This window comes from Anabrus simplex, chromosome 1 (genome assembly GCF_040414725.1).
Source record: "Anabrus simplex isolate iqAnaSimp1 chromosome 1, ASM4041472v1, whole genome shotgun sequence".
In the NCBI taxonomy this organism is placed as follows: domain Eukaryota; kingdom Metazoa; phylum Arthropoda; class Insecta; order Orthoptera; family Tettigoniidae; genus Anabrus; species Anabrus simplex.
Genome location: NC_090265.1, coordinates 769851333 through 769873983, shown reverse-complemented (window position 1 = coordinate 769873983; position 22651 = coordinate 769851333).

Below are 22651 nucleotides of genomic sequence, written 5' to 3'. Positions count from 1 at the left end.
GGGAATCTGCCACTTAGGGAGAGCCCTAAATGCAAATCAATGTCGATTGATTGATTGATTGATTGATTGATTGATTGATTGATTGATTGATTGATTGATTGATTGATTGATTGATTGATTGATTGATTGATTGATTGATTGATTGATTGATTGATTGATTGATTGATTGATTGATTGATTGATTGATTGATTGATTGATTGAACTGTGATGCTTCTCCCTAAATTTATCTTTGATTTCCTTTTAGCATTGTAATGGAGTGGGAGAGGACTGCAGCCCTGTCTTACTTCTCTTCATTGCAGCCATGGACTGCAGACTGTAACGCTGGAGCAGAGAGGAGAGCAACAAGCGCCATATTTGTCGTGTTGTATTGCGCATCAGAACACAGTACACCGGTACCGGCAGTGAGGTGCTGTATCTAGGACAAGGTTAGCGAGCACTCTCGCTGTCGAGCGCCTCTGCTCGTCTGTACACATGGCTGTGGCTTCTGCCAAACGATCCGTCCTGACATTCACATAGATTTTAAGAGGTGGTCATTAAAAGCGCCTCGACAGCAGGGGGAATGACAATGGGTTTAAACCGAGTTCTCTTCGCTTCCCATCGCAGTGTAGCACAAGAAATTGAACAGACAGGATATAAATTACACACTGCATTCCTTCCCACAATATGCTACTTACATGGGGAATCCTTGAGTTTGAGCGCAGTCATCAAAGATCTGTTAGTTTATGCTACACTGCAGTGGCGGTCGGTAGACTCTCAGCTCGCGGCGGGGTGGGGGGGGGGGAGGGGGAGGGGGAACAGTGCTTTTTCCTACAAATCTTTCTTTGCTACTGACCAGTACCACCACACTCATTCAAGTCTTCCACGCGAAAACAAACTAATTCACTGCTGGCAATCTTCCCAATTTGAATAAAAATTACTGGTCTCAAATGTTAAATTTCAATATAATTATTTTCTTCTTAAAACAAAAATAATAGGGCAAACAAGGTCATAAATTATTATCTCATTTTATTGCATGCGTCCATGGAGATTTGGCTGGCGCATGCTCTTATAGGAGTTTGTGCGGGCATCTTTACTGCTACACTGCTACGGACTCTGCCCAAGTGAAAGCCTCTTCCCTCGTTAAAAAACCAGGGTCCATCTGGCTCCGGATGGTAGCACACTGTTATAGGGCCCCTACCTAGGGTTACAGGTGAAGAGGACCAATGGCTTGAAGGGTGGATGAGGATATGTCCCAACAGCTGGAAAGGTGGAGGAGTCTCTCTTCCTGGTAGTGGAAGCAGCGCTATCAGTGTCAGCACAGTGCAGGACTGAGGTGTCTACTGGACTGTCGCTGAAAATTTACTGGCATGGTCAAGAAGACTTGAATGGCAGTAAAACTGCGATGTGGAAGGCAACGGGAAACCACCACATTATTTTTCCTAGTATAGCAACCATGGATAGTACGAATTGTAACTTAGATACTACTGATCATGGAACTCGGACACCAAGATCCGGTAGGGGAGTAACTGAGGTATCCCAGGTCGTCAGCAAGCGAAAACCTCAGAAGTTTGGAGAAGGGATTAAAATAGGGACATGGAATACAAGAACAATGCTAAAAACAGGAAGACTAGAAGAACTCAAACGAATTATGGATGAAAACAAAATAGATATCATGGGATTATGTGAAACTAGATGGCCTGGCAAAGGTGATTTCCACAGTGACCCATTCAGAATTGTGTACAGTGGAAATGAAAATGGTGGACAATATGGAGTAGCTGTAATATACGTGCTAAACACATATCATGTTGATGATAGAATAATGATGGTGAAAATAGCTGCCAAACCAACAGATATGGTAATAATACAGGTATACTTCCCTACTACTGGACATGACGACGATGAAGTTGAGGAAATGTATCATAAAATAGAAGATATAATTAAACTAAACAAAGACAAAGATAACATAATCATAATGGGAGACTTCAATGCTGTGGTTGGCAGCAATATTACTAGAAAAGTTGCTGGCAGATTCGGTCTAGGACGAACAAATGATAGAGGAGAACGTATGATGGACTTCTGTGAAGAACAGGACATGATCATAATGAACACTGTATTTGACATGCCTAATAGAAGACGTTACACATGGAAGGATTTCGGAGATAATAACAGATACCAAATTGACTACATTCTAGTTAAGAGAAGGTATAGAAATCAGGTAACTTCATGCCATAGCTATCCTGGCTTAGACATCGACAGCGACCATGTCCCAGTATTAGCAAAATGTCGAATTAGGCTGAAGAAGTTTAGGAAACCAAGAAGCAAGAAATGGAATCTAGAAAAGTTAAATGATCCATTAACACAAGTAGCATTCGAAGAAAAGACAGATACGATCATGTACAACAACTGCAACGAAACAGATTGGGACGCTGTCAAAGCTTCACTTACAACGGCAGCAGATGAAGTGCTAGGAAAAAAGACGCTTGAACCCAGGAAGAACTGGATGACCGAAGAAATACTAAATCTCATTCAGGAAAGAAACAAAGAGCATCGGAAAAATACCCCAGAAGGAATGATGAACTATAAGAAACTAAAAAACTTAGTTACACAGAAGTGCCGAGAGGCGAAAGAAAGATGGATGAATGACATTTGTAAAAGCATAGAACATGATATGAAAATCGGAAATGTTGACAGAGCATACAATCAAGTAAAAAGAACACAATTCAAGGCTAAAATGAAATCCAGTGTAATAAAAGATACGGAAGGAAGTCTGTTAATAGAAGATGAGGAGGTAATGAAGAGATGGAAAGAGTATTTGGAGGATCTATATAATGGAGAAGAAATTGACAATGTAGATGAGTACATCAAAAAACAAGACCAGGTTTCACAAGATGAACTAGGTCCTCCCATAGTGAGAAGTGAATTCGAAACAGCACTGCAACAGCTGAAAAAGAACAAGGCTCCTGGACCAGACAAACTGCCTGCTGAACTGTGGAAAAACGCTGGAAAAAAGCTGAAGGATGAACTCTTCAAAATCATCCAGTACTGCTATGAAAACGGAGATATGCCAGAGGATTTTGTTGAAAGCAAAGCAGTACTTCTGCACAAAAAAGGAGATTCAACAGAATGCTCCAATTACAGAATACTAAGTCTTGTTTCACATGCAGCAAAAATATTCACATGCATATTAAAAAACAGAATCAAAATGAAAATTGAGCAGAATGTAGATGATGATCAGTTTGGGTTCAGGAAAGGAGTAGGAACAAGAGAAGCTATTATAGCACTTAAAACCATCTTGGAGAGAAGACTGGAGCTTAACAGAAATACATATATAGCTTTTGTAGACCTGGAAAAAGCTTTTGACAATGTTCATTGGAAAAGACTGTTCAAAATTATGAAGGACATTCATTTGGACTGGAAAGACAGAAAAGCAATACTCAACCTCTACATCAATCAAAGAATAAACATCGAAAGTAATGATAAAGTATGCAAGGTGAGAATCAGGAAAGGAGTAAGGCAGGGGTGTTCCTTATCACCATTTCTATTTAATCTGTACATTGAAGAGGCCATGAAAATTTTTAAATCCAAAACACCTGGCATTAAAATAAATGGAACAACTGTACACTGTATTAGATTTGCCGACGATATTGCACTTCTGGCTGACAATGAGAAGAACATGCAGATCATGCTCAACAAATTAACATCCATCTTAAAAGATTTCCAACTTAACATTAATGTAAATAAAACTAATGTTATGGTTGTAAGCAAATCTAAAATGAAGCCAAAGGCACAGCTCAGAATTGGAAATATTTTAATAAAACAGGTGCACAAGTTCTGCTACTTAGGATCAGTTATTACCGATGACAACAGATGCACTGTGGAAATAAAAAAAAGGATTTCCCTGTGTAAGAAAGCCTTTGAGGAGAAGAAGCAGCTCTTAACTAATAAATCCTTAAATACTGAACAAAAGAAATTATTTATCAAACCGTTCATTTGGAGTGTGCTGCTATACGGCTGTGAAGGATGGACTTTCTTGAAGGAGGACGTGAAACGACTAGAGGCAGTGGAAATGTGGCTATGGAGGAAGATGACTAGAACTAGCTGGATTGAGAAGAAAACTAATGAAGCAGTGCTTAGAGAAATAAACACCCAGAGGCATTTAATAACAGCGATAAAAAGGAGAAAAGCATCAGTTTTCGGTCACATTCTCCGGCATAATAACTTCATAAAGAACTTGTTCGAAGGCAAGGTGATGGGAAAGAAAGGCAGAGGGAAACCACGGAAGAAGATCATTGAAGAGGTAGTTGAGATGATGGGATGCCAAGGTTATGGAGAGATGAAAAGGATCGCAGAGAGAAGAGATCAATGGTTGCAGCGACAAGGCGAAGCCCTTAGATGATGATGATGATGATCCCCTCTCACACCGAAACAGTCTTCCTTATTAAAGACAATTTACAGTTTATTGAGGAGAAAGAAGACGATACGGGAAATGAAGAAGAGAGTTTTTCAGCTGTAGATAATGGGAAAATATGAAGAAAACGAAGTGCAGAATAAAGAGAAGAAAATGAAATAAATTAACAAACACCCACTCCAGGAGCGTTGTGATGAGCAAGGTAAAAAAGAAATTTAAAAATGTTCGGCGTTGTTTAACAACGCTGAAAGATAAAATAATTTTTGATGCTAGATATAAATGTTAATGCTTGTTTTACAGTTAATGAGTTAATTTCAACGTCGTCCATAAAGTAGAAAGTAATGTGAAATTAACTGAATTTCCATCTCAATTTTTGTTGTTTTCAAGTTAAGGTTGCCTTTGAGTGGCAATTCTACCTTGTTATTTTAGTGCAGTTCAACGGTTGGATGCCATTCTTGACACCAATCCTATGCCCAGGAATGTATTCACAATTGTGAGTTTCTACATTGGCTGGTAGTGTCACGTGCTTCGCGTAAATGAAGAAATATCCAATCCCCGAGCCAGAGGAATTGACCTCCGATCGACCGAGCATCGAATCGACGATCACCGGTGAGGGAGCCATACCATCTACACAGTGACCAATAAACGAGCACATCAGGACAATGTCAACTGCTGTGCTACGAACACGGTGTAACATCAGACGCTAAATGTTTCAAATCCAAGGAGAAATGGAATGTCAGAGACACCTTGACTGTCCTTTAAGATTGGTTGGGAACTCCTCTACTTCTCAAGTCCTCTCAGTGAAGGTCATGTATGTCGATCTCCAGAAAAGAGGGCGGGGACCGTGATAACCGAGTGACATTCTCGCCCACTTCCCACTGATGCAGGTGCCACTCAAATTCCAGCTGATATATGTGGGATTCTTGAAGTGAATTCCTGGTATAACTGTAGGTCCCGTGGCTATTGAAATGATATCAACAGTAACAAGCGTGTACGTCCGCTCTGTGGATCAGTTGTCGACTGTCGGGCTCCGGATTCCAAAAGCGGGGGTTCAAGCCAGGCAGGGTCAAGGGCCAGAAATGTCATTCGGCGGTTCAAGTCAAATGGTGTAGACATGTTAAAGAATTCTGCCGACACTTTTTGCGTTTACAGCACAAAATTCATTAAAACAACTTAGCCATAGGTCGCCCAACTCTGCCGTCTGGTGAAGTGAAACGGAACTTGAAAATTGACTCGTTGGCAGAATGTCTGCACCTGCAGTAGCTGAGACCATACGCTTATTGTTATTGGTACAATAAATTATTATTATGATAATAATAATAATATTATTATTATTATTATTATTATTATTATTATTATTATTATTATTATTATTATTATTATTATTATTATTATTATTATTAATTCTGGTTTCCGTGGCTCACAGTGGAATAGGAAACGCCTGGGTTGAATGGCTGGATAGGGGATTACTTAAAGCAACTTTTACTTTAACAAATTTGGAAATTTTATTTCTTTCCTTTCTTAAAATTGAGAGTTAGAAATTGAATGGTATAACAAAGAACAGTTGAAAATGTTAACAACGAGCCTTGAACTTAGAAGTCTTAAAACATGTAATAACTTGGGAGAAAACTCGCAGTCTTTAAATTACATACAAAAGAGCATAAATGCTCCTGACAGGTGCAATATTGTGAAAAAGCATACTTGCTTCGAACAGGTACACTTTATAGGAGTCTCAGCCTCGAGCAGGCAGTAAGTTGCTTTTGACATTCTTAATTACAATAGGCAACTCATAGGGTGACCCCACTTCAAAGTGTTCTTGCGCGGTTGACCCATGGTGGGCTTATCAATTGCAAGGTTCCACAATAAGTTGAATTACTGTTCCCAAAGGGAACCAGACCGAAGACACAATTACCCTAAGAATGCAGAATAAACAGTAGGGTGTCCCTTATTGTTCATAGTTTTAATTTTGCAATGCATAGGTTATTGTTTTATTCATTTGGGCCTAAAACACCCGAAAACAAATTTTTTCCCTTATTTGGAACAGTGCAACCTGTACCGACTCGCGCGCAAACATGTCCATACAAGTTGCGTCACAAGAGTGGCGCGCTCTCATTGTTATTGCCACTTAGTTTTCGCTTATCGGGTAGCTAGCACGGATTGTTTTATATTTCGAAGATGTCAGTGGAACTAAGGAGCAATAAAAAAAGCATTTTCTTGGTTGGTGAAGTAAATCACCAAATAACAGGCGCAAAATTACCGTCTAATCGTCAAGTTCTCGCAGTTCTATTTTTCAACATACGTGAGGTTAAGTTGACTGTTAGTGAAAGCGCAAATCTTGTCATTCGGGAGTGCAATATATTCTGGGAAAAGGCTAGAATACCTACCAGAGCTGTGCCTAATTGTGTTAAGAAGTTAGTGGATCTTTATCAGGTCTGGCGAGAACTCCAAAAAAATTGAATTAGATTATTTATTCGATATCGCACATGCTGATGCACTTGAAAGAATAAAAATCGAAGAAGATAAAATATTTTTTCAAAAGCAAAGAGAGCCAGAGAGTCCAGGATGCCTAGCGGGTGTTGACAAAAAGTTGGCTGAAATTGAAGAAAGGGCCCGGCTGTGAAAACTCGCAGAAGATAAAAAGAGACTAAAGCAAATGGCTTCCGCGGGCTCATTGTAATCTGCAAGTTTACAGACTTTTGATACACATGAAGACATAGAAGAACAATCTACAAGCTCTGAAGAAAGCCTTGAAGAATCTCCGCCATCCACATCTCAATCTGTAAGTTCTTTAGCTTCGTCGACAAGAAGAGCAAGAAAATATTTTATCACATCTAAATTAGTTGCAACTTTAGACAGATGTCAACTAAGCATCAGAGGTTCTGTTTATATAATTCAGTCTGTAGTAGAAGCACTTGGTCTTAGTTCTGACAATTACCCGATCAACAAACCTTCCATTCAACGCATTCGAACACAAATGAGAAAAGATAGAGCGAGATCCATTAAATCCGATTTTCAGAATAACGTGCCCGAAGTAGTTACTGTTGATTGGGATGGAAAATTGTTATCTGCTCTGGACGTAAGAAGTTCTAAAGAAGAACGGCTACCAATTATTATTTCATACGACGAGGAAGAACAACATCTTGCTGTGCCGAAGTTAGACAACTCTTCCGGCAAAGAGCAAGCGAAAGCAGTGTCAAATGCCCTTCATGACTGGAAACTGGATGATAAGATACAAATAATGTGCTGTGATACAACAGCATCTAATACAGGACGCTTGAACGGAGCTTGTGTGCTTTTAGATCAAAAACTAGAAAGAGAGTTGTTACTCTTTCCTTGCCGCCATCATATTTACGAACTGGTGCTCAAAAGTGTGTTTAAATCAAAGATCCAACAAATCACTAGCAGTCCTGATATTCCGCTATTTAAAAAGTTTAGAGACAACTGGAAGAATATTAATCCTAGTGCCATCGAACCGTGCACTGGTTTTGTCCAACAACATCTCTGTGAGGCAAATATTATTGAATTGGTGACGTTTTTTAACAATGAACTGGCAAAATCGACTGTACGAGATGATTATCGGAGCTCGGTATTGTTTTTCTGGGTGGAGACCTTAAAAATAAAACAAAAATCAGACCTCCTGGTGCAATGCATCAAGCACGATGGATGGCAAGAGCTATTTACTCCTTAAAAATGTGTTTACTGAAGTCCCAGTTTAAAATGAGCGCTAAGGACAAACAAGCTTTACAAGATGTTTGTTTATTCATTGTGGCAGTTTATGTGAAGCCCTGGCTTCGATGTAGTTTGGCGATAAAAGCGCCAAATCAAGATTTTTGTTTTTAAAGACCTTAAAATATTACGAGAAAGTTGACAAGTTGATTTCCAATGTGGCTTTAAACAAGTTCAGTCAACACTTGTGGTACTTGTCAGAGGAAATAGCCATCCTTTCAGTTTTTGATAATGAAGTTGATGAGCAGACCGAAGGAAACATTGTAGAAAACTTACAAAAAGAAAGCTTTGGTGATTCCGGAAAGAGATATGTTCCATCGAAAGAAGAGATGTCTGGCTCTCTATATGGTACATAGTATACTAGTAGTGTTTAATCTGGTATTCAATTTAGAACTTATTTGTTTTATTTATAGGCACTACAAGTATTTTTTATCTTGTTTCAGGGAAATCTTGGAGTGATTTTGTTTCTGTCAAGAGTAAAGATTTATTTTCACGAATGAAACTTGACAGTGGTTTCCTTCAAGAAACTGTATCTTCATGGAAAGACAACGTGGCGTTTGTGGAAGGTAAAAAGAAGGTTTCTACCTTAAAAGCAGTTAATGGCACAGCTGAAAGAGCTGTTAAACTAATGACAGACTTTCATGGTTTGATTACCGCAGATGAAGAACAGAAGCAGTTCTTATTACATTGTGTGCAAGAACATAGAACAATTTACCCAGACTGTAAAAAAAAGAGACTTTGAAGAGGAAATATCCAAATGAATAACTGTAAAAATTGTATCTTTTTTGTTACTTACAAGAAGAGCATTATATAAATTTCTGTTTTCATTTGTATTTCTCTAAAATAATTGTTTTGAGTGATCATCTACAACTACATTTAAGAGACCCTTTAAGCAGCTATTTTCTAAAACTTTTAGGTCCCGTCGGCACGGGTTAAAATTAATGTAGAAAGTTGAAATTCTGTATTTGGGTAACTGATAGACTAATAAACACAATAACGGGGTATGCGTTTCAATAAATGAAAAAAACAATTTTTGTCCTTTTAAGGGACACCCTAATAAACAGTGCCATATATACCCATACTACACGGCCTTAAGAATAAAAAAAGGTTACACATAACACGCCATCAACATAAGGCAAGGAGGCTAAACACCAGCACCCTTTATAGAAATTTCTGGAAGAACGAGAACCTAAGCGGGCTTTAGGCCCACTGAAACAGAGGCTAACCCCATAATAAAAAAGGTGGCTAAAGGTGGAAACTTTACGAGCCGAGACAATATTTTCAGAATTTAGAGGTTGAAAACTTTAGTCGCCCAACTCAAAACTTGAAGGGGAGACAATTGAGGGTTACTTTTCGTGCTACCTTACATTAAATATTTAGTAGGGATTAGAAATAGAGCCCGGAGGTTCTACATTTGAATCACCAAAATACAAAGTTACATTAAGAAACGGCTGAAACCTTTCCTGCGAACTACCCGCAGGCATGATCGCATGTTATATGAATTCTGCCATTACCTTGTATCGCCGGATGTTCTTCAAGTTGACCGCCCCCCTGCCTCCCTAGCCCTCTGTGGCCTCCGTCAAGTCGCACTCTCAATAACTGGAGCAATTCAGACAAGACGGCTCTGAAGTGCCCTCCTTATAAATAGTTCCGTAGGAGAAAGTTCCAGACTAAATTAGAATACAATACTCTGCTAGGCTGTATTTTCATACACACCCCTGGTTTTGATTGGCTAGAGAACGAAGTTACAAGCATTTGATAGGTAGATTGCAGTAGAGGACGAACCAGCTGAAGTGTTGACAACTTCGTTACATTAAAAAAACAATCCTCAGGAAAAAGATTTACCAATAACAAAAAAAACAAAATTTCCTCAGCTATTAGTTTGTTTTTAGTCCACCATATATTATCAGAAACTAGATGGCAGAGCCATCTCCCCATCGAAGAAGAACGTTTTTGAAAGTTTTTAAAAGTTCACGTCCGCTGGCATAGATGGCCGTAGAGAAGGTGTGCAGTTTATCTAGCTGGGAGAAGTGTACACCTGGTGTTATTATTATTATTACTATTATTATTATTACTATTATTATTATTTTAACATTCTAAACAAGCCTCTAAAGCCTCCCTAACTCAGGCGGCAGCGCGGTCTCTCATGTCTGGGTTCCGTGGTTCAAATGCCGGTCACTCAATGTGAGATTTGTGCTGGAAAAATCGGAGGCAGGTCAGGTTTTTATTCGGATACTCCTGTTTGCTCTGTCATCATTCATTCCACCAAAACTCTCCAATATTATTTCAATCATTTCATCTATCACTCATTAGTCATTGCCCCAGAGGAGTGCTACAGGCTTCGGCAGCTGGCACAGTGCCTACCTACGCCGCTAGATGGGAGTTTCATTCATTACAGTACTGACCCGATCGAATGACTGGAAACAGGCAGAGGATTATCATTATCAATTATCTATGGACTGCATGTTAACAACTAATCTCAATTTCAGTGTCTAGTAGATCTTGTTCGTTTCCCGGCTTTGACGTTCTGCCAGCAACTATTGAGTCCGTCAATCAGCACTTTCTTTCTCTCTCCTCTTAAAGGTGCTCTCCGTCTTCTGGGTCCTGACTCCGCCATAAAACCACGATGACTTTTCCCAATCCTCCTGAGACTATCCCATTGATTTTGTCCCCCGCAATGTCATCCTCTCGCAGATCTCTCTCACACTCTTGGAACCACCTAAACTTGGGAGACTTCGGATTGAAACTTTTCCAGATTTTTTCGAGGGCCGCTCGTTGTTCATAGGGAAGATGTTCCCGTAGAACAGCAGTCTTGTCTTTCTAATTGCTGTCCGTATTTGTTATATCTTGCTGCACTTCTTTGTTCGACATTAATCGAACCTGCCTATCAACCCATCCTACCCCCAGGATCTTTCGTAGTGGCCTGCGTTACCTAATAAGTAACTGGTCGACTTGTCCTTTTCGATACATGCATCGAGTCTCCGTTCTGTATTTTCGTAGTTTGTCTCCTATACTCAGCATCATCTTATTACAAATGTTTCTAGCCAGTTGGTACGTATGCCCGCTCTAATTTTCACATTCGGATACTGGTCGCTTCTTCTTCTAGATCATACTGTTGGATTACTTCACTCAGATACTTAAATTCCTAACTCCTACAAACTTTCCGTGGTCAGTTTTCATCCACTCCAGCCTATCACTGCTGTTCCTCATTTACTTTGTCTTCTCAAAGGAGATCTGCAGTCCTACATTCCCTGCTGTTTCTTTAAGAAGGTTCATCTTCCTAATTGCCGAATGGATGTTGTTGGCAAAAATGGCTAAGTCATCCGTGAAAGTCAGATAGTCAACATAGACTCTCCGGGACCGATCTTCATTACCTTCTTCTTTGTTCAGCAATTTTCTGCATTCTCTATTGACCTTTTCTTAAGATTTCGTTGTTAATGAAATAATAATAATAATAATAATAATAATAATAATAATAATAATAATAATAATAATAATAATAATAATAATAATAATCGTATGACCTCAGTTACCGTGTGCAGACATTTCAGTTGTACGCCATCTGGCTGTCTGCTCGTCAATTTCGACGATCCGTTTTACTGTAGGCCCACTAGATGGCAGACCGAGTAAACCGAAACTCTTTTGGGCGTCTATGGCTGAGATTTAATGAATTTTGTCGGGTAAACACCAAATGTGTCCCCAGAGATCTTTTACATGCCGACATCGTACGGCATGGAGTGTCGAATGGACTTTTTTCCGCCCTTCAAAAATCCGACGCCATCTTCCAATATTATTATTATTATTCATCTTGTTACATGGGTAGTAAAATGATAAATGATGGATGAAGAAATAACGACATAAAACGCAGACTAGCACAAACAAGAAGGGTCTTTCTTAAGAAAAGAAATGTGTTCATTTCGAACACTAGTATAGGAATAAAGAGTACTGAAGGTGAGATGGATAGATCGAATGAAGAATGTGGAACTACTGAATCGAATTGCTGAGAGGAGAACGATTTGGTGAAATTTGACGAAAGGAAGGGAGAGAATGATGGGACACCAGGAATTTGTTCAGTTGGTTTATGTGGGAAGTGTGAATGGTAAGAACGGTAGCGGTAGACCAAGGTATGAATATCACAAATATATTAGAGCAGATGCAGGATGTAGTAGTTCGTAGAAATGAAAAGATTAGTGCAAGATAGGGAGGCATGGATAGCTTCATCATATGAGTCTATGGAGTGATGAATCAAGTAACAACGTTATTATTATTATTATTATTATTATTATTATTATTATTATTATTATTATTATTATTATTATTATTATTATTATTATTATTGTCGTACCTAATGTCACTGCGATATAACAGGGGAACATTTCTAGACCGAATTATCATGACCTAAAGCTTCTCCAAACAGCTCCTCCGGGCTACTCAAAGCCATCTGCTATGCTTTTCGCTATCCTGGGGAGCTCAAGGGGTGTCACAACAGAGTGGCAGAGATGCTGGTTTCTCCACAAAGTGAGGAGGTTTGAGGCCCGGCTAATGCATGTTGGATTTTTCAAACCCCGTGGGCCGCAATTCACGTAAAACTGGAGATCCTGTGGTGTAGCTGTTAGCTTGCATTCCGGAGATGGTGGGCGCGAACCCCAGCATCAGCAGCCCTTTCCGAGGTTTCCTATTTTCACACCAGGCAAATGCTGGGGGGTATAATAACACATCGTCGATCTGAGTTCGTATAATATTAATCCAGCAAGCAAAATACGAAATGACCACAGAAACAAGCTTGTGTAGTCATCACTATTCTGAGAGGTTCTTTCACTGTCCCCTTCTTGACTCGTTACGCCCAACCACGGAGTGCGTTTGAACTTATTAGCACATTTTTACTTTTTCTTCTTCTCCTCCCAACATGTCTTCCTCCTCTTTCTGTGTCCTTTTTTCAGTCCATCATGCATTTATTCGGGTAGGCTTTGCAGAAAATCTCTGTTTGTGAATTAAGGTTCTGAATGTTATTCTATCTTGAATGTTCTTCATTAATGCTTTAGGTCTTCACTAATTTCTTTTAGCCAATTATTGTGATTTTACATTAATAACGCTAACTTTAAAGTTTTGTTATATCTGTTCCAAGTTTGAATTTGAATTTCTTCCTTTGTTAGCTTGCTGATTTAAGCTTGCTGGATCAATAATTTTACCTAGATACTTAAATTCGTCTACTTGAGCGATATTTCCATATTTGATGATTAATGCTTGTCTGTTGAAGTCCGATCTAGTCCCTTTGTACCTGCTATTTCATGGAGTTTTTCTACAGACTGGGTTGCTTCCTGTCTGTTGTTAGATAGGATAGCAATGTCATCAGCAAATGCTAGACAATGAAGGTGAATTTTGTTTCGGATACATGTAAGCTACCAGTGTCACTGATGTTCAGTTGTATGGTTTAGAGTTGAGCGAGTTCTCTTTGGTCACTATGAGATACATCCGTTTACCACCATACAGCCCTTGTCCCAAGTTTACGAACGTCTTGTATTCGTTGTAGATTGGAGAAACAAAGTTGAGAAATCGCCACACCAACGACAGCGACACATGTTCACATTTTGAATACGGTGTCCATATTTCTTAAATATTAGCCGGACATAATGTTGAAGATTTCATAGGTAGATCCCCACACCAAGAGGGAAAATAGTTATGGGAAAAGTGAATACAAAATTAGGTCAAGGACAGATTGGTAAGACTGTCAGCACTCACGAAGTATGGAAGAGTAGATAGATAGGTATTTATTATTTTTCTCCAGACCTACAGTATACATATACCCATTTGATCTGATAAATTAGAAAAATAACAATGTCCAGCCTATAGCCAGATTTAAACTACAATGATATGAACGACAGATACTGATAAATGGCCATGCACAACTTCTTACCGGAGATCCAATGGCCCTGGCACTACGGCATTCACGGCACACGTATTTACAAACAGGCAGATTTTAAAATGGTAAATTATAATAGCAAGGCTAAATACAATAAAACAAACTAAAATGAAATGAAATGCGCTACTGATAGGGGCAGACTTAAATGAAAATGAGCGACATATGCCGGTAATCGGTTGACTTGACAATGTTGCGCACCCGCTAGGGTAACCATGTATGACAGAGTACAGTTCGGTTAAAGCAGGGAATACAGTGTTCGCCATCTCACCGCACTCTCCACTTGACAGTCACCCGCCAGGAGAGTTGACCGTGTGGTCAGGGCGCGCGGCTGTCAGCTTGCATCCGGGACATCCCACTGTCGGCAGCCCTGATGATGGTTTTCGGTGGTTTCCCATTTTCACACCAGGCAAATGCTGGGGCTGTACCTTAATTAAGGACACGGCCCCTTCGTTCCAACTCCAAGGACCTTCCTATCCCATCGTCGCCATAAAACCTGACTGTGTCGGTGCGACGTAAAGCCACTAGCGACAGTCACTCATACGACTGCTTGAAATCAGATTAACTACGTTAGGACAGGTAATTGTATCCGAAATTATTTAAAACGTGTACAAACTGCCATTGAGTCCATCCACACCGGGCGAGTTGACCGTCCGGTTAGGGCCACGCAGATGTGAGCTTGCATCCGGGAGATAGTGGGTTCGAACCCTACTGTCGGCAGGTCTGAACATGGTTTTCCGTGGTTTCTCATTTCCACACCAGGCAAGTTCTGGGGCTGTACCTTAATTCAGACCACGGCCGCTTCCTTCCCACTCCTAGGCCTACCCTATCCCATCGTCGAGGTAAGACCTGTCTGTGTCAGTGTGTTGTAAGGCAAATTGTAAGAAAAGGAGTCCATCCACAATCCCGGTATTTGCACAGATAAAACTCAGAGTGGAAATGTATCTAAGAAAATAGCAGACAAAGAGGATTGGCATAAAAAGACTGGAAGATCCAGAAATTAGAAGTAGACTCTTAGATATTCAACACTAGAATTGCTAATCTGGATATCAGCTGTGAAATAAAAGGATATGTAAATTAGAATGAGCTTAAGAAAGAAGCAACCCGTAACTCTCACGAAGAAGCCCATTTCAATCACATCTTCTGAAATGACGAATACAGTCTGATACAATTGATGACAGAAGATTAACTTGGATGTGAGTGGATAAGATTATCCACTGACAGTGCTGGACAACCAGGGTATGGGAAACACTCCATGAAGAGGAGAGGAGGAGTAGCTTTTACAATTATTACACTCCATCAAGTGATAAATCTATAGGAACTCTAGGGCCGAAAGTTGTTCTAACCAAGGTAAATAACATAGTTCAAGGCCAATGACCCTCTTTGTGGACCTCCTTGGCCTAGAAGGTAGCGTGAGGGTTCCTCTCAGGGTCACACTGTGGCCCCGAAAATAACTCCTATATCCTGCCCCACCTTGTGCGTAAGAGGACCGTTCAAGGTACCAGCTATGATGGCTTCTGTAGAGCTGACCATATCGTACAGTGTTCATTTCAGCTGCACAACTAAATAAATAAAAATAAATAAATAAATAAATAAATAAATAAATAAATAAATAAATAAATAAATAAATAAATAAATAAGTAAATAAATAAATCTATATAAATAAACTTATAGGGGTTCCGCTGTCTGCAATTTCGTTTGTTTTTCCAATTTTTCAGATATTTATCCGTTTTAGGTCAACTCAAGACCGAATCGGTGGTTTTTACTTTTCGTGTCTGTTTGTCTGTTCCATCATCACGTCGAAACAGCTGGATAGATCTCAACCGAACTTCATCTTTAGAGTATACTTATCCCGAGGAAGGTTTCGATATGCATATCATTTTAAAATCTTTGAATAGACGGGGGGTTTATAGGAAAACCAGAATGTTTTTCCTCCATTTTCTCTTATACTATTGATTTTCTGTAAACTCCGTGGACCGTACGTCAAACGCCTCTTTATTATAAACAACTTTCGTTATGTTCATAATTTACCTTACTCTTCATCTGACGGAGAAATTTACTATTTTCTGCGGGTATCATGCTCTGCATTGAGTGACCGACAGGCCGACAACGAACCTACAGGTTACCATGGCAACCTCTCTGACTGCATGCCATATTGCCATAAGTACCATATTGCCATTTTCCTCCTCATGCCTTTCAATTCGTAGTTGTTCCTTGCTTAGAAGGCAAGAGAGGCGTCAATCGGCCTATCTGCGGAATATTGGCGGAATACCGTTGGAGGTTATAACCGCCCTCGAATAGATTAAGTAATAACACCATGTCATCTTCTTATCTGTTTACCTAAGAATCACTACGCCTAAATTTCTCCTCTGTTACCGCTTCATTATATCCATAACTCACACTAGCATAATTTACTGAGGGGCATTTGATTCTCCATTACATTCACTTGGCATTTACATATTTATCGTTATCCGGCTGTCCTCAGTTATAATCCATTTTCTATTAATTTCAATTTTCTTAACTGTATTATTTTCTTCCGTAATCACACCGTATGTACGCGAGTGCTAGAATCTATTGGATATATTTCCACCAAACTTCATATTTAGAATCCACCTGTCCTTGGGTAGGTTTTAGGGCAAATGTTGTTTCTAAATCCCTGAACTGACTGGGGGTTTATACGAAACCGAAACAGTGATTTTGCACTCCCATAAAATATACACAACCAAACTTAATTTAAATCTACCTGCCTTCATGGAAATTAATTTCTAAACCTTTTTCCTCATGTGCATCATTTCGATACGAGGATTAATAAGGGAGATATCATTAACGGACCATTTTTCGGTACAAGTCCCATCGGATTTAACTCAACAGCGGGTCCGTGTAAAGCGTATTTCTTACAACTTGAAAACTACTGAAGATATTCGAACCAAACTTTATATTTAGCATCCACCTTTCCAAAGGTTTTAAAGGTCAATAACATTTCATGTTCCCGGAATGGACTGGTGGTTTATAGGGAACCGAAATGATGATTTTACTCTTCCACAATATATACAGTGCAAGACCAACCTGACTGGAAATCGACCAAACGTGATGGAATTCCATCTCTAAAACTTCGTTTTCATGTGCAGTTTTTCGTCAGGAGGATTAATAAGGGAGATATCATGAATGGTCACTTTTGCAGGTTAAGTCCAGCGGACATAGCCCAAAAGATGTTGTACGTGGAGCAGATTCCTTATCTATCTATATAAATAAAATCATAAGGACTGTGTGCCTCTACATTGGCTATTTTGGCGAAATTTTCGTACAGCTGCCCGTTTAAGGGGTAATAATGACCATCTGCATATTATTGTGGTTTAGTTTCCTAAAAATCCTAATTTTTACCCTCCTCGCCCAAAATCCAGATTGCGGCATAATCTACCAGGCTAAAAAGAAAATTGAAATTTGACAAAATTATACGTCTTAGCCTGTAACGGACGGAACACTTCCAAGATCTTTAAATTTTTCACTTTTATTCTTGAAGAATATCGAAATATGGAGGCAATTTTAATGATGGTGCAGACCTTCGGGAAGTCCTGTCACATAACGGAGTGCACAATCTCTGTTCAATTTGGAATTATCTACAACCTTGGTCTTATGACCTTTTGTCGTATCTGTATCCGTTTTACGTTTGATTTTTCTCTATTAATCGATGTTAAGTAAATTCGGAATTTTCACATGCATAATTCATACTTTCAATCACTTACAGGAAAGATAGAATCATCAAACTCTTTACGAAAATTGGCCCACCCAGTAGCCATATGTGAGCCAAATGCTATGTATGTAGCTGTCACATAATTATCCGAAAAGTAATGCAATGTGAGATAATCATACAAAAACTTTACCCTGTTCAACGATTCTAACTCCGTGTGACCCAAGAATAGATGAGATATCATAGGACCAGCCATGCAGGCCACTAAATCTTTTGTCTTTTGATACAATCCTTTGTCGATATGACGTACGTTTAACAGCAGTTAATCTGTAAATTAAGGTCTGCAATATTGTAAACACGCAAATACTTTCGTATGTCGATCTATACATATATATTCACTCATGTCGATTTGTAGCGATCGAGAAAGGGTATGTCTGCTATTGTAATCAGTACTCCCCACACCGACTTTGCATGGCAGTAGGAATGAGGTCCGCCTCCAACTCCTGTGTAACTGGCAGTAGTAACGAAGGCCTACCATTGTAATGAATAATTCACATCTCGATTTGACTTGCAGAAGGCAAGGGAGCATGCAGTTTTGTTTAAAACTCCCCTGCCCGATTGTGTTTGGCAGTAGGCAAGGGTGCCCGCAATTATAAACAAATATACTCATATAAAATCTGACTGGCATTAGGCATAGTGGCCTTCTATTTTGATGGAAAATCACCAACTTGGTGTGACTGGCAGTAAGCTGGCTGACAGTAGGAAAAGGGGCCTGACGTTATAATGATAACTGCACAACTCAATTTTGACTGATAGTAGGGTAGTTGCCTGCCATTATAATATAAACTCCTCAACTGTTATCTGTCTGGAAGTAGGAAAGTGGTTCTGCCATTTTAACGAAAACTCCCCAAAATCGATTGTGACCGCACAGTAGGCAATGGGCCAGCAATTATGATGTAAACTTCCCAACTCGATTGTGAATGGGATTAGGCAAGTGAGCCAACCGTTATATCACAAATCCGTAACAAACACTTTACATTGGAAACAGCGTATGGGGACCTCTCCGTACCGTAGCGAAGCACGGGTTCATTTGCTAGTAAATGAATAAATAAATAAATAAATAAATAAATAAATAAATAAATAAGTAAATAAATAAATAAATAAATAAATAAATAAATAAACCCGTGTGGGGATTTACCGGTTACCTCCATCGGGCGCGTCCCATTGGAATTGGGGAAGCTCGCTGGCTCTGCCGCCAGCAGAGTCAGGGGGTAGTAGGGAAATAAAATACCACCGTGAAAAGAAAACTGGTCCCTTGCCAGGGGTACGGCGAAGACTGGTAAATGCCCCGAAGCCAGAAAACATCTTGAGGCAACCTCTAGGGCTAACAACCCTAGTTGTAAAAGGATGGGTACCCGTCCAAAGCAAAGTCAAGTCAAAAAGCATGATGACACAACATTTCAAGAAACATACCCCAGGGGGTAAATCTTCGGATAAATCCCTCGTCGTGAACGCCACGGCGCACGAGTCTCGTTCGGATTCTGGGGGAGACTCGACATCATGCAAGAGACGAGTTGGAGCGTCTCGGTGTACCCCGAAGAGTCAAAAACTCAGGCCAAAATCTAAAACCTTTCTAGCAACTTTCAACATAAATTCACTTACACAAACTGGCAAGCTGAAAACCCTCACCAAAGCTCTTCACGAAAATCAGATATCCATAATGGCCCTACAGGAAACTAGGTACCCAGATGAAGAGATTTTTGAATCCGAAGGCTACCGATTTTTCAAGAGCAAAGCGCAAAGGGAAATCCTCGATGGAGCTGTGATGCTTGGAACCGCGTTTGTTGTTAGAACCAAGATCCTTAAATCGGTTGCAAATTTCGAACCTGTGAATGACAGATTGTCTATACTCACAATTAAATGCGCGAACTAAACCTACGCCCTAGTTAACGCACATGCTCCTACAAACGATAAGAACAAGTCTGATCCAGACGAAGTTGATAATTTCTGGGACCTACTGGATGAAAAATTAAACAAAATCCCCAAACACCGTGTCAAGCTTCTTTTGGGTGACTTCAATGCCCAACTAGGTCGTGAACAGAAGTACAAGAGAGTTATAGGAAATTACCCTGCTCACAAGAGAACCAATCCCAACGACAAAAGACTGGTGTCCATTTGCGAAAATCACAACCTGCAGGTCATGTCGACCCACTTTCGCCATCTACCCAGAAAGCAAATGACTTGGCGTTCTCCCGTCCAAGCTCTCGGAGAGTTCCAAATTGATCATGTTGCAATCTCCAGGAGAAACAGCCCTGAGATTATGAATGTCAAGGTAAAGAAAGGCATCAATGTGGCCTCAGATCATTATATGTCTCTTATCAAATTCAAACCAATTCCTGCAAACACAAGGAAGACAACCAAACAGATCACACGCTTCGACAATGATAAACTTCAGCAAAGGGTCGAGGAGTTCCAGGAGAAGGCTAGACCAAATGACACTGACTTTAACAATGCCAATAGTCTCCTTGTTGAGGCCGCCAAAGACGTTGCAGAAATCAAGAGAGGCAAAAAGCATGCCTGGTGGAATGGTACCTGCGAATCAGTCCTCCAAGAAAGACTCAATGCGTGGAAACAGTACTACTCTACGAAACAGAAAATGATTGGGAAACCTACAAAACCCAACGTGCCCAAGCAGCTAGGGTGTTCAGAACTGAGAAACGTAAATACGAAAAATCTCTCATTGAAAAGATAGAACAAAACTCATCAAATGAAGAAAATTGCAGCATTCTGGCAGATTACTACAGGAATTTACTTAATTGCTCTAAACCTCAAAGCGCCATTGAGACCAAGGAACCCTTACTCAGGTACCCAGATTCCAGACCACCCGACAGAGATGAAATCAAGCGCCACATTGCCCGTCTGAAGAATAACAAAGCGCCGGGGGAAGACTCAGTAGTAGCATAACTATGGAAATATGCCCCGGAGGAATCACTTGATATCTTGCAAAAGCAAATAGAAGAAATTTGGAACAAGGAGACCCTACCCGAAGATTGGAAAATAGCTTTGATCCATCCATTACACAAAAAAGGCAGCATGAAGAACATCAACAACTACAGAGGAATATCTTTGCTACCCGTGACTTACAAAATTCTATCACTTGCCATCCTGGAGCGTTTGGAAGCACAAGTCGAACATCAAATAGGTGAATACCAAGGAGGGTTCAGAAAAGGTCGCTCAACCGCTGAACAGATCGAAATTCTCAAAACGATCATCAGATATGCTAAACATCTTAAATGAATTTGGGGTTGATTTGAAACTGCTGGCATTAATTAGAGCCACCCTGACCGATACAAAATCCAAGGTGAAGTTCCACGGATGTCTCTCGCATTCCTTTGATATCAAAACAGGAGTCCGACAAGGTGATGGGCTATCCCCGATACTATTCAACTGTGTTCTTGAAAAGATCATCAGAACCTGGCGGGTGAGATTACAGGAAACCAACTACAGTCCATTGAGAATAGGAACGAAATCCAAGGGGATCGCAACAGACTGCTTAGCATTTGCCGATGATATTGCTGTTCTCTCAAACGACATAGAAACCGCTAGAGCTCAAGTTGAAATTTTAAAGGAAATTGCCGAACAAACTGGTTTGCAGATATCGTTTGAGAAAACAGAAGTAATGACTAACATCAAAGAGGCTCCACCAAAACTCCATACAAAATACGAGGACATCACCCGAGTAGACAAATTCAAATACCTGGGTGAGATCATCATGAAAAATGGACTGGACAAAGAAGCACTTCAGGAGCGAGTACGCAAACTGGAAATAGCCTACCAAACATCCGGCACAATCTACAACAAAAAATGCCTTTCCCAAAACACCAAGATACGTCACTATGAAACAGTTCTGAAGCCAGTAGTTCTATATGCAGCCGAAACCCTGTCTCTAAATGCCAACAAAGGACTCCTTGAAGAACTGGAGAAAAGAGAACGCAAAATTGTGAGAGGAATCTTGGGATCAAAGTACAGAAATGGAATCCATCAAAGAAGATCCAACAAGGAAGTCTACAGCAAAATAAAGAAAATTATCGACACAGTGAAAAAGACGGGCACGATTTTACGGTCATCTGAAAAGAATGGACGGAAGAAAGTTAACTAAAGAAATCTTTCACTTTTTTTATTCAAACCCCAAAACCACAATTCCCTGGTTTAGAAATACCAAAGAAGACCTGCAAATGCTACATATCTCAGCTTAAGACGCCCATAACAGTGATCTCTTCCGCAAGAAAATACTGACGAACGGGCTAAACCGAGACGAGCAGCCGAAGAGAAGACACGGTGCCCCTTGGACAGAGGAGCGTAAGCAGGCCCACTCACAAAGAATGAGGGAAATTTGGGCTCTAAAGAAGGCCAAGTTCAGTGTCAAATCCAACAAGACTTAACGTTGTCCTTGATGGCCCCAGCGAATTATATATATATAAATAAATATAGTTGTAGGGGGTCCGCTCTCTGTAATTTCGTTTGTTTTGCCAATTTTTCAGATATTTATCCGGTTTAGGTCAACTCAAGACCGAATAGGTGGTTTTTATTTTTCGTGTCTGTCTGTTTGTCTGTTTGTCTGTTCCACCATCACGGCGAAACGGCTGGATAGATCTCAACCAAACTTCATATTTAGAGTATATTCATTCCGAGGAAGGTTTCGATATGCATAGGGGAGAGTCCTACAGTACCGGCCGGCTTGCAGTACCAGCCATTGCTGGTTCTCGTTTTAGGTGCTGTATAGCAGTAGCTTACAGGTGGCATATGAAGCCTGCTACATTCCTGCGTGTCATACTTTGGGGCTTTCGTTTAGCGTTAAGTCTTGTGTGACATGTGAGTATTGTAGGTTGGCCGGCTTACGATCGTGCGTGAAAAGTTATTTTCAAGCCCCAG